At 32.7% G+C, this 12,281-nt stretch overlaps 1 long non-coding RNA gene across 1 annotated transcript; it reads right to left on the bottom strand.

The window, feature by feature from the left end:
- Positions 1 to 2,843: 2,843 nt before the first annotated feature.
- On the bottom strand, positions 2,844 to 3,567 carry LOC149895736 (uncharacterized). The gene is made up of 2 exons (XR_016458424.1): positions 3,332 to 3,567; positions 2,844 to 3,028 (listed from the first exon to the last, which is right to left on the bottom strand). It is a non-coding gene; the product is annotated as an uncharacterized LOC149895736 (long non-coding RNA).
- Positions 3,568 to 12,281: the final 8,714 nt, after the last annotated feature.

The raw sequence follows: 12,281 nt of genomic DNA on the forward strand, positions 1-12,281 counted from the left end.
TCATTGCGTACTAAGACCCCTCTAGACCGCCATCCTGTTACAAATGACCCGAAATTTTGTGTCAGTATCTCCCGGCCTAACATGTGCAATGTGTAAATGTGTTGACGTTCCAGCTCTTCTTAATATACCTATATAGGTAGAATTCGTCCGTGACCACTAGATTTCCTACCTTACTTTATCTTATCTGGATAAATATAATTTTTACTTTAATAAATACTTTGTCTGGATGAAAATACTGGACCAGGCCAAGACCCACTCGCGGCTATAGAGCCTCAGATGATGATGAGAAATGGTTTCGTAAATATATCTTCTAATATTAACGATTTATACTAGCCTTTCGTATAAAAACGTAATATGTAGATGCCCGCGGCTTTGTCTACGATTTAGATAAATCTCATATGAGAAAAAAGTATTTATATAATTTCAATCTTGAATAAACAGAATGACGGACATGCCGGGAATAAAAAAAAGTTAAATAAATCTTGGTATTAATTAAAATCATTTGAAAAAATACAATTCCCTTGTAATCCACACTTCGTGTACTTATTTTTATAGGTTATCTTTGTAAGGCTTGTTGTATGAATTGGGATATTAAAAAAATTGGTGCCATTTTGAAAATATTTATTTCTAATACTAGTTACTTGTGTCTTTTTTTAGTATACATTTTTAATGAACTATATTGTAATTCTATGATTTCATATGCCTATGCCTGAAATGTCAGTTTGACAGTTAAGAAACACTTATAGATATCTTCCTTATTTATGTATTTTCACCATAAATAGTCAAGTACAGTAGGCGCGCGATAATCCGGCGCTCGCCAATCCGGCACGCTCAGTAGTCCGGTACTTCGGGACTCAGAGAGCCCGCTCTATAATCCGGCATTTTACATAGCTGAACGCCGGATTACTGAACGAAAACGTCACAAATGATGAACCTAATATGTAATTTTAATACTTATTTAATTAATATTTTAATTAATTTATGTATTTTTTTTATAATAAATTCAACTTACGTATTTTAAACTGAACTTAAATATGAAGTCTTATTTCCTATACTAATTCGATAATCCGGCATTTCCGACAATCCGGCATAGAGGAAAAATTGCCGGTGCCGGATTAGCAAGCGCCTACTGTATTGTTCCTCTCTTTAGTTTTTATATACAATTATAATTATTGTTATCTCCAAATAAATCTTTATTCTTATAATAATTACAGTTGAATTACTATAAATGTTCTGAATATATCAGACAGAAGCATACATTTCTCTCGCATTCCAAACTAGCATTTTTAAGGTATCTTCACTTAAATAATGTTAAATTTAATCACAAAGCCTGATTTGCTAACAAATCCATTTTACGTTAGAAACATTAACTATTATAAATATTTTTTAAATAATACCCATAGTGTACCATTATGGTTTTCATTTTATTGTACACTATGTGAAATTGCAATGAAAGAAAATCTAATAGGGCAATAGGCTATCCACACGTCTGCCGAACGACGTGACAAACAACGAACACATAGGGACGGCGCTATACAGAAAAGCGAGAAGGAAATAAGTACATCTCTTTTCTTCGTTTAGTGCTGTCCGTATGTGTTCGTTGTTTGTCACGTTGTTCGGCAGACGTGTGGATGGCCTATAAAGAAAGAAAGAAAGAAAAATTGCCAATAACATGCAATGGCATTTAAAAATACCTCTAAATATGCGAACATCTTCTTTTATTTCTTAAAAATAACACCATTATATGCATAATTCTATATTCTATACTTATTGGTATATACTAAACCAATTTTATAATAATCATCCAAAGATGTAGTGTTTTTATCTAATACAATTTATATGTATGTTCATCGCCTTTATGATAAAATGATGAGGCTCAAAAACATTAAATCTTACAGTTTTATTAATTTATCAAATTCTGAAGATTAGCAAAATATGAACTTGGGAATGTCCGACGAATTTTCGTAGGTAGTATAACTATTAGTTTTTACTATTTTTTTAACTTTAGTAGTAGCTCTCTAGGTTCTTTAAATATTATTGGAATAAACCATAAATTCTTATCCTTTTAATAACATGGATATAATTGTATAATATTCTAAATTACCCTTAAGTTATGCTCAAAATTAAATATGTACGCTCAAATTGTAAATTCCATGATATTCATGTCGGAAAAGATTCCATCATTTATAATAACTAGGTACACAATCCTATAAAAAAACTTAAAACTGTCAAGTTTGTTTGTTAAATTCACAGAACAATAAAAACAAATAGAAGTGCGATAATGTCATAATTAGTATGAAAACCAGTGTCGCCAAACCCACACATTTAAACCGATAGTTATACAGTACACTACAAGTAAACTATGCCTTTGATTGGACAGCTTAATTTGAGTAAAAACTGACTTAGGTTATAAATTCAGCATTTCAATATGTACCCTAACGCACCATGTTACGGTTTATTTTAGTATAACATCTCTAGGTATATTAGCTGTTTTGTTTCTCATTGCACAGAAATTCCAAATTCGAAAAACATTCAGCTACTCCACAACAGAGGGCGTTAGTTTTCGATAGATATAACTTTGAACCTCAACACATAGAGATAAGGTTGAAATTTGTGTCACTCAACATTAATGACATTAACTTGATATTTATCTGATGCTATGCCCTGAGGGATGTCAGCCTTGTTATCGATATCCAGATATCGATAATTCACAAATAAATATTTTTTGTGTATTTTTTTTCTTTCTTATTATACGAGTATAGTATAATGTGTCACATTTTGGAGTATGTTTATTACTACTAAGTACGTCTTTTTATATTATTATTATTAAATAAAAAACGGAATAGAATAGTATTAATCTATATTTACAAAATACAAACAGAAAATATGCATTATTTTAAATCTTGGAACTGCCGTAGGTTTGCTGTATCGATGGCCTTTGTTAGACTGCTTAGTGCTGTTCGGCATTCAGTTAACTCGTCACGTTGCATTTATCCATTTCTCTTTTAAATTAGCCTCTTTGGGAAATCTGTAAATAAATTGGACTAATGAAAGCTAAGGAAAAATAAAATAAAATTTAATATTTATAATGTTTGTCTTTTCTAAAGTATCGATACTGTCGATATGCGCCACAAGCATCACTAAAGCGACATTCGTTTGTTTATTGCAATAATATTCCAGAAATTCTTGTTTGCTGTTCATTCTATAATAGTACTAATTTCTTACGGATTAAGGTTCATTTTGACTAGATATTTGTATACAATTTTGACAAATTACAAGCGAAGATATAACATAAAATATTATATGTAAAATAAATAAAAATAAGACTTACCGATGGTATGAAATGCCTCCATTGCTGATATTATTTCGTCTGCTATCATTTTTGCACTCTTATACCGAACAACACGTCCTAATTAATGAATAAATACGGAAAAAAGGTTTGACAGCTGACAACCGACTCGAATATTTTTCTGCGCACAACTGAGAGCAAGTTAGGTGATCTTACCTTACAAGTGACACGTGGGCCACGCCCACATCACACTTCTATCTACTTTACTGTTCTGTGGTTAAATTCTTGTCGAAAAAACGTTACAGCAAAATCAACCTTATTATTTTAGCATTACTTATATTGTAGAGCCATTTTTATAGGCAACATTTGACAGTTCAACAAAATTCAACAACGTAACCTAGTAACCACGACATAGAATAACATGATATTTCGTTTTGTTAGAACTGCACATTTGTTTAACTTTTTTCAATTACGATTACATATTTATAATAATAATGACCGATAGAAGTAATTTTAGGACTTGATTTTACTGATAAACCATTCTAAACATAATGAACAATTTCTGATTTAAAGAACTGACGTCGCTACAATTTTGTGTCAATAAACCTTTTTTCTTTTTAAATACCAGAGACGTTACTCTAAAAATCGAAATCTGACATCTAGAATCGAATGCATTGATTACTTGGGAATAAAAATTATCATAAATTATTGACATGTGTTTCAAGTTCGATTGACAAATGTTTCAAGTCCGTATCGATTAATTCACTTTAATCGATGTTTTTAAGCAGGTTACCACCCTATGAAGATAAAATTGATAGACGTCAAATGTTGCCTATTAAATTGGCTCTACTATAAGTGCATTCACAAAATTTTATATTCACCTAAACTGGTCAATGCAATCCAAAATAAATTCAACCTTATTCCCACGAATTAAAGTTGGATTTCCAATTTTTTGTTGCTTATAGTGTATCTTATGTTATTATTAATGATGGACGACGAAAAGAAACAAAAATATTCCATGTATAGTTATGTCTATTGAGCCGATTTTTCAATTCTTGGTTAAAATTTATCCGTCCAATAAAGTATTACACGAACATATTAAAATGTCACCTGTAAACTGTCAAATACGGACACTTACAATACATTTTTGAGTTGGTTGTTTTTATACGTTATTCGATGAATAAGTTTTAACCAAGGATTGAAAAATCAGCCCTTACTCGAATATTATTAGTGTGTAGCCATGGTTAAAAATCATGTAATTTTTTCATCCTATATTTATGACTCGTCCAGAAAAATTTTCTATTCCCATACTTTAAAAAGTACAATTTATAAAATGATTTTAATTAATCTTTTCATTAATTTACTTTCAATTGTATATCTCCGAAATTGTAAGACAATCTAATAATTATAAACATAATTTATTAATTTATTAAATGTGTATGAAATTCAATCGAGATCCAATATTTTTATTTATTATATAACACACTAGCTTTCTGCCCGCGGCTGCGCCCGCTTTGTGTAAAACCAAATAAATTTTATACTAAAACCTTCCTTCGAGAATCACTCTATCTATTAAACAAACCGCATCAAAATCCGTTGCATAGTTTTAAAGATCTCAGCATACAGATGGCGGAAAAAGATACAACGTAGTTTTATACTATGTAGTGATTTATTAACACCTTTGGTGCGATATTGTCTTACGATCTGCGATTAAAGACTGACATGGACGCAGGACCATTCGGCATACGTAGTATTAACGAATAATACTTAATAATATTTCATATGGGATCGACCACAGACATAGATAGACTACGCAAGTACCGCGATCTGTATGAAAACCAAGCGTGTCATATTTTTTGTACTGACCTTGACGCGTTATGACGTCACGAGCGCTTTTTAGTGATGGATGTAGTGTATGTGAGTGAAAGAGACGGAAGTATTATGTCATCTCTTGCGCACGTGCAACGGTGACACCGCTTACACAGCGCAGTTGGCTGCAGGCGGTCGGAGTGAGAGGTCGTGTGCGTCTAAGAGCCGATAATAGGGAAGAACATTCACTACATTTTTGGCGACGAGGTAAATCGGGAATAAATGTAAGTAATTTTTTTTTGATAATAAAAAAAAAATTACAAAACAAAAAAAAAAAGGGAGGAAATAGGTGTGCTGTGATAACTATTGAACTAATTATATCCACAGTCAAGTTACATCGAAGGGAATATTAAAGTTAATAATAATATACACACATACCTATTTTCATTATGATATTTTGTGCCGCTTACATAAAAAAAAAATATCCGCACAAAGTAGATAAATAACATGTGCGTGCCTTTCGAGAGGCCTCCGGCCTCCGCGCCGTAGAAAACGAAGGTTTCGTTTACATAAAGATTTAGCAAAACCTCTTAAATAATTGTAGCCAGAAGGATAAAGTAGGTGTTGTAAATTGTTTCTCGTATATATAACTACACTGATACCAATGCATACGCGGGCTGTCTTTATTGCTCGAGCGTATGGTGCCTGTTTGATAAATACACTGTACAGTGTACGGGTATACAGCTAGCGTCGTCCAGTATATGTACTCACGTAGTCATGCATAGGACTGTAACTGCGTTATGCGAGACTAAATGTGATATTTTGTTTAGTCGAGGCTGTAGATTATTATTTTGGGACATTTGTTTACATATAAATTTATTGATACTGATATGTAAAAACCTGCTTAAAGGATTGGTTAAACATGATTAAATGAGCTAAGAAGGTTCGATTCCCGATCAGCTCAGAATAGATTTGTCTGGTTACAAAAATATAATTATACCAAATACCCACTTATATCTTATTTAATTACTCGATGTGAAGTTGCATGAGTATTATTTAAGATTATTCATTATTGCATAAAGAAGTAATTAATGGTTATCATGCAAGGAACGTAAGTTTCCTGGACAGGCTAATACAGTAACATTATGGAAGTTCATGTAAGTTGATGTATGTGTTTCGATGGTGATGTGGACCACGACAAGGGATTTCTAAAGTTGCTTGTTGTTAAGCTATAATGTTACAAGATGAAGCCTGACAAAAAAAAATGTTGTGTGGTTTTATGAAACCACGGTAAAAGTGAAACTGTTCGAACGGTTCCGAACACTGCTTTATACCTACTCGGCAGCCGACCGTCACGCGACATGCGCTACACAGACCAAAAGTTTGAGACGATGTAATAAAAGTTTCACTTTAAAAAGGGTAACGCCCGTGTACGTTATTTGAAATGTGTTACCAGATGATGCCTGGTAGTACAGGAAAAAAAAACGGGTGATGCCTGTGTGTACTTTGTACTGTGTTACCAGATAATGCCTGGTGGTCAAGAAAAATCGGGTGACGCCCGTGTGTATTTTATAATGTTATACCAGATGATGCCTGGTGGTACAAAAACAAAAATCGGGTGACACCCGTGTGTATTTTATAATGTTATACCAGATGATGCCTGGTGGTACAAAAACAAAAATCGGGTGAAGCCCATGTGTATTTTGTAATGTTATACCAGATGATGATGCCCGGTAGTGCAAAATCAAAAATCGGGTGACGCCCGTGTGTACTTTGTAATTTTATACCAAATGATGCCTGGTAGTCGTAATATAATTACAATACAGGTGATGCCTGTAGTGATGTGATACGGGTGATGCTCGTATAAAATGTTTATATTTTGGGTGATGCCCATATTGCGAATTCATGCACTTAAATACGCTATCTTAAAAAAAAAAAAGTGATAGTTCGTCACCATTTCACAGTGAAGTATTGTTCGTAAGATAGATTGTATCTTCGAAAATACTTACGGTTAGTATTGATATCCAAATAAAAAATGGAATAATACAATTTTTAAGAGCATACAGTAAATACTAAAATATTTACAGTAGCTTTTATTATTCTTATCTAAAAGTGACTTAATATTTTCATAATTTCATAGCAGATTTTGTTAAACAACGAAAGAATAATCATAATGATAACAATACCTAAAATATCTGCGATAGGTATTGCACATTTAACCGACAACTATAAAGTTAGACAGTGATAATATAATAATCATAAACAGGGTAAGGTAATAAAACAATGAATATTCGAAAACAAAAATAAATGGAATGAGAGACATACAGAGTAGTCTCAATATTCATTATTTCAAACTACCCACCTGGCAGACGTTGTTATGCTCTTTCGCCTTTTATCGGTTCTTTAAACGAATTGGAACATGAATATTATCCGAATTGGTCGAGCCGATACGCCGCGCGCCGAGGTTTGAGTTTTACACTTAGCAACATATTTGGCTATTCATTTTTAATGTATATACTATGTGGCGTTGTAGGTGAGGTGGAAACAAAAAAATAATAATAAGAACTAGATACTCACCATACAGTCGACAATTAATTAAGTTAATTAATAAAATAAAATATAAATATCAGTAACAATAAGGGTCGTGGTGTGCCTAGGTCCAAACCCTCCGGTAGGGCTCTTACTGATATAGGTGGACGTAAGATGGAGTGCGCGTCTCGTTGCGAAGGCTAGGCGGTAGGGTGTCTTAGGGGTTGGTCGCTGAATTCCTTCAACAGGAATTAAGGAGCCGAAGCAAGCAAGACGTAGAAGGATTTCCTCAGCGGCAATCGTAGCAATGTCGTAGTACTACTGAAGATGGGTCTTAAGCGGTATGTAGCAGCGTATGAGGTTCCTTATCGGAACGTGGCAAGGACGCGACAATTCCCTGCGCGGGAACGTTGCGGGTATGTAGAAGCTTTCTAAACGGAACGTAGCAGTAGCATAACACCACTCCCTCAGCGGAAATGTAGCACCCCGGTTTGGGGTTAGGTATAACACACTGTTAATCATTACATGTTGGAACGTTGAAAACGACTTTTACGTAATTTATACAATAATATACCGTGAAAGACAATAGTTGGACAATAGACAGTTGGCATAAAATATGAATCGTTAATTGTTAATAACTAGCAAACCTGGCGAAGTCCGTTTCGCACCAGAGACACCTTTACTTGTTATAAACCTCACGGAGCCCGAGACCTTTCCAACGAGTGCAAAGCCGTGGAAATCGGTTCGTGCGTTCTGGAGTTGTAGCGTCAGGAAGGAAAACCCGACTTATTTTTATATAGTAGATGTAGATTACTTTGATAGATAGTGTATAGTGACAAACAACCTGTCAAATATACACTTAAAATTTTTAGATAGATAATAAAGGTCAATTTCAAGACGAACATTTAATGTAAAATAAAAATGGATCATAACCACATCATACCGCAAATATTGGTAAATGTAAGAACCATGGTAAAATCATACACCATGTGCATCTAGTTATTACTATATTAATAACGACTGTTTTTAATTTAAAAACACCAATTTTATAATAGACGAGAAAACACTAGAAACACCAATTACTACTAAAACTTAACGCTTTATGTGTTTTAAAGTGAAAAACATCACTTCTACTAGAGATAAATACTAAATAAATTCTGCGCGATGTTATTGCGCACGAATTCATAAACGCTATGAGCTTGGCAGATGACAGCACTTCAAAGGCGATGTCAAATTGGCGATGACAGATGACATACTAGGGACGCGCTCTTGCTAGTGAGGTGAAAGATCCATCGATATTCGGTAAGGTGACCCTATTTTATAGAGATATATAGGATTCATAGACAGCTTTCTTCATCCAACGCTGTGTGTTTTAGAAAGACACATAATACATCTTTTAAGAGCTCATCTTTTGAACATTAAATATCGCACCTAATGCATTAACACCGCTGCGAAAAAATAATGGATATCGTACTAGATTGAATAAAAGATTATCAATTAAGAAATACGTTAAAGATTTCTTGTCAAAGCAAAAAAAAAAAAAAAAAAAAATGTATTATCGCGAAAAGGTCACCATTCGTGCCTTAGTCAGAATATAAATTCCAAGTATCAATCTCTACAATATTGAGGTGGTATAGTGGTATTGATTTCGAAATGCAAAATTGAATATTGTAAATTCAAGTTAATTAATTTATGCAAATACTTATATAGTTATAGGTAACAAAGTTTTTATTGATTGTTACAGTTAAATTTGTATTACTGATTGTTACAGTTAACATTGTACAGTTAAAAAAAAATATGTATCCAACTACTTATTTTCAGACCATTAATGTGTGATTAATGTCTAGCCATTATTATTGTCATTAAGTTATCTTTTTCTTTTTCAAGTGGCTATTAAGTTGTCAGTAATACAAATACAAATGTTATCATAAGTAACAAATAAAAAAAGTCATCAACAAAATGATACATTTTGATTCGTTTTAGGTTCGTTACACTAATTGAATTTTAAATACCTATGTGTTATTAATGTAATAATCATACAATGAACAACACCGCGTGTGTGTTGAGGTTACAATAAGAAGTATAAAAAAAAAAGTAATACATTATTAATCACGCTTTACTAAATATTCATTATTGTATTGTCAATAAATTGTTGTAATATTGTCACTGAAGTTAAATCTGTACGGTTTGGGTAGGTCATAAGCGAATCGAAAAGAATCGGTTGCATACAGTCATACGAACATACAGGTGAAGCTAAAAGCGGTTCAACAGAAGTCAATGGCACAGTATAGTATGATATTGTACTGTTGCAGAGCAAGCTCCACTAAGACTATAATTCTGTCAGAGTGGTTTATACCCGAAAGTTGGTATTTAAATAATTGATAACTATGAACCTTAACATTGTAATACTATGTATCTGTATGAATTAAATATTTTTAATGCGCTATAAAAAAGGCTGCCACTTTCTAGCCTCTAAACTATCACCCAAAAATATATCATAAATCGCTTTATTGCGATATGAAAGAGAGACGGACAAACGAATAATTAATAAACAAATCTTCCCTGTGCCTAAGGATCATATGATAAGTTGTTGTTGCTTAAATAAGAATAAATAATGAACCAATTAATGTTTGGTTAAAATTTTGCCGTATAATATTTATTATATTATTTAGGGTACAGATATATACATATTATATTACATTCCGATTTTATTAGGTATATTGAATTAAAATCGGAACATATATTGTTTTAGTAACGAAGTACATATACAGAATATAGATATTAAATAATAACCGAGCATTTAAGTATGTACCCAGTCTATAGGCATTGGTAATAATTGGTAAATTGGTAATAATTCGGTTTGCAGCTATCGTTTATTAATAATTTTAATATGTGGGAAAACAGTGGTTACTTAGATGGTGCAGATGCCGGTGCAGGTAAAGTGAATTAAATTATGCGTCAGAAGAAGCAGCATTCACCTCTTCTAAATGACCTGGAGTGCAGGTCATGATAAATAGTGAGTGAAACATATCAACAAGGTAGTGCAATAGTCATGTAAGGAAAAAATAAAACAGGTTAAGTACAGTACAGGTACAGTACAGGTACAGTACAGGTACAGTACAGGTACAGTACAGGTACAGTTAGTCAAAAGTATAGTTAAGTTACAGAAGGAACATAGTTTAAACATTATACCTTACATATACATTAAGTTACTGAAAACGATTTCGTCCCATTGGTCAATAAATAAATAATGACTTAATAAACTTAAATATAAGTATACAACTTATTCATGATAGATTGTCGTATACTTAAATAAATTGTCATTATTGTTATTATAAATACCTATGTAAGATGTTACATTTATATGATTTTGAAGGAGCGACTATATGCCTATATATTCTTGCCGGCTCTTCTCTGTTGAGGCGGCTTTCCGAACCAGTGGTAAATTCATATTTTGTCCTTATACTGACGATTTTAAAACGTTTCTGGACGAGGTCTGGTTGATGAATGAAGGTTTGAGTTTGAAAAAATTATTAATTAATATCGATTTGAATACATATATTGTAAAAATTATTATAATTTTGAATATACATATACTTAATGGAAAAAAAAAAGAAAAAAAATGAGAAGGAGAGATGTTGCATATATAGATAGAATTATATTACTAGGCCAGGTGACACATTCTACTCTATCGCTGGTATGGAGCGGACGTGTCCCTGAGTTGTGTTTACTAACTGATACTGGTGCTTAGGTATAGACTAGAATAGAAGCATACATATAACATACCCGAATAGAACATAATATTTTATTTAATAAAATTAATTGAAAAAATTAAAAATTTCTAAAATAAAGGAGGGATGTAGTGTATGTGAGTGAAAGAGACGGAAGTATTATGTCATCTCTTGCGCACGTGCAACGGTGACACCGCTTACACGGCGCAGTTGGCTGCAGGCGGTCGGAGTGAGAGGTCGTGTGCGTCTAAGAGCCGATAATAGGGAAGAACATTCACTACAATGGTAATTTCATTTTACGCTAAATCGATTAGGACGCCTCTCGCGCGGCGATTCTAGTATCTGGTCTATGTGTGGGCGTCCTATCCCATCGAAGTAAATCGAAAGAAATCAGATCAAACTAGATCTATGTCTAAGAGGTAATTAAATAAATGAATCGTAATCGATTACTAAATCGATTCAAGACAGAAAAATGATAATTACCATAGACAGAGGAATGATAAAATAAATTTATAAACCTTTTAATATTCTAACAAGTAAACTAATGTGTTTTAGCTTTTTCTTACATATGCCCATTGAGTTACCGTGTACTACGTACTAGAGAGGCCATCGAAAGAAAGTAATGAAACTGTCAATCAATCAATCTTTATGTCCCGTTGCATCAATCCATTTTTCTTTTATGTTCGGGTTACTTGGAAAACTGAAAAAACAAACATAGTCTAAGCAATAAGGAGTTTTCTTAAAAAACTCCCAAGATGACACTTTAACTAATGGCGTCCATGTCATAATATTTATTTTTAGTACCTTTGTATTAAAATACTTAAAAGTTCTAGGTCAAGTCGTATTAAATGACAAAAAAAATCTATGCCTTTTTTTCTGAAAAATTGCTCCTTCAAATTATCATTTTTCTGTTCGATTATAAA

The sequence above is a fragment of the Colias eurytheme genome, chromosome 30, assembly GCF_061535395.1.
Source record: "Colias eurytheme isolate Ceu_HAF_F1 chromosome 30, ilColEury1 Martin Lab GWU primary, whole genome shotgun sequence".
Taxonomy (NCBI): domain Eukaryota; kingdom Metazoa; phylum Arthropoda; class Insecta; order Lepidoptera; family Pieridae; genus Colias; species Colias eurytheme.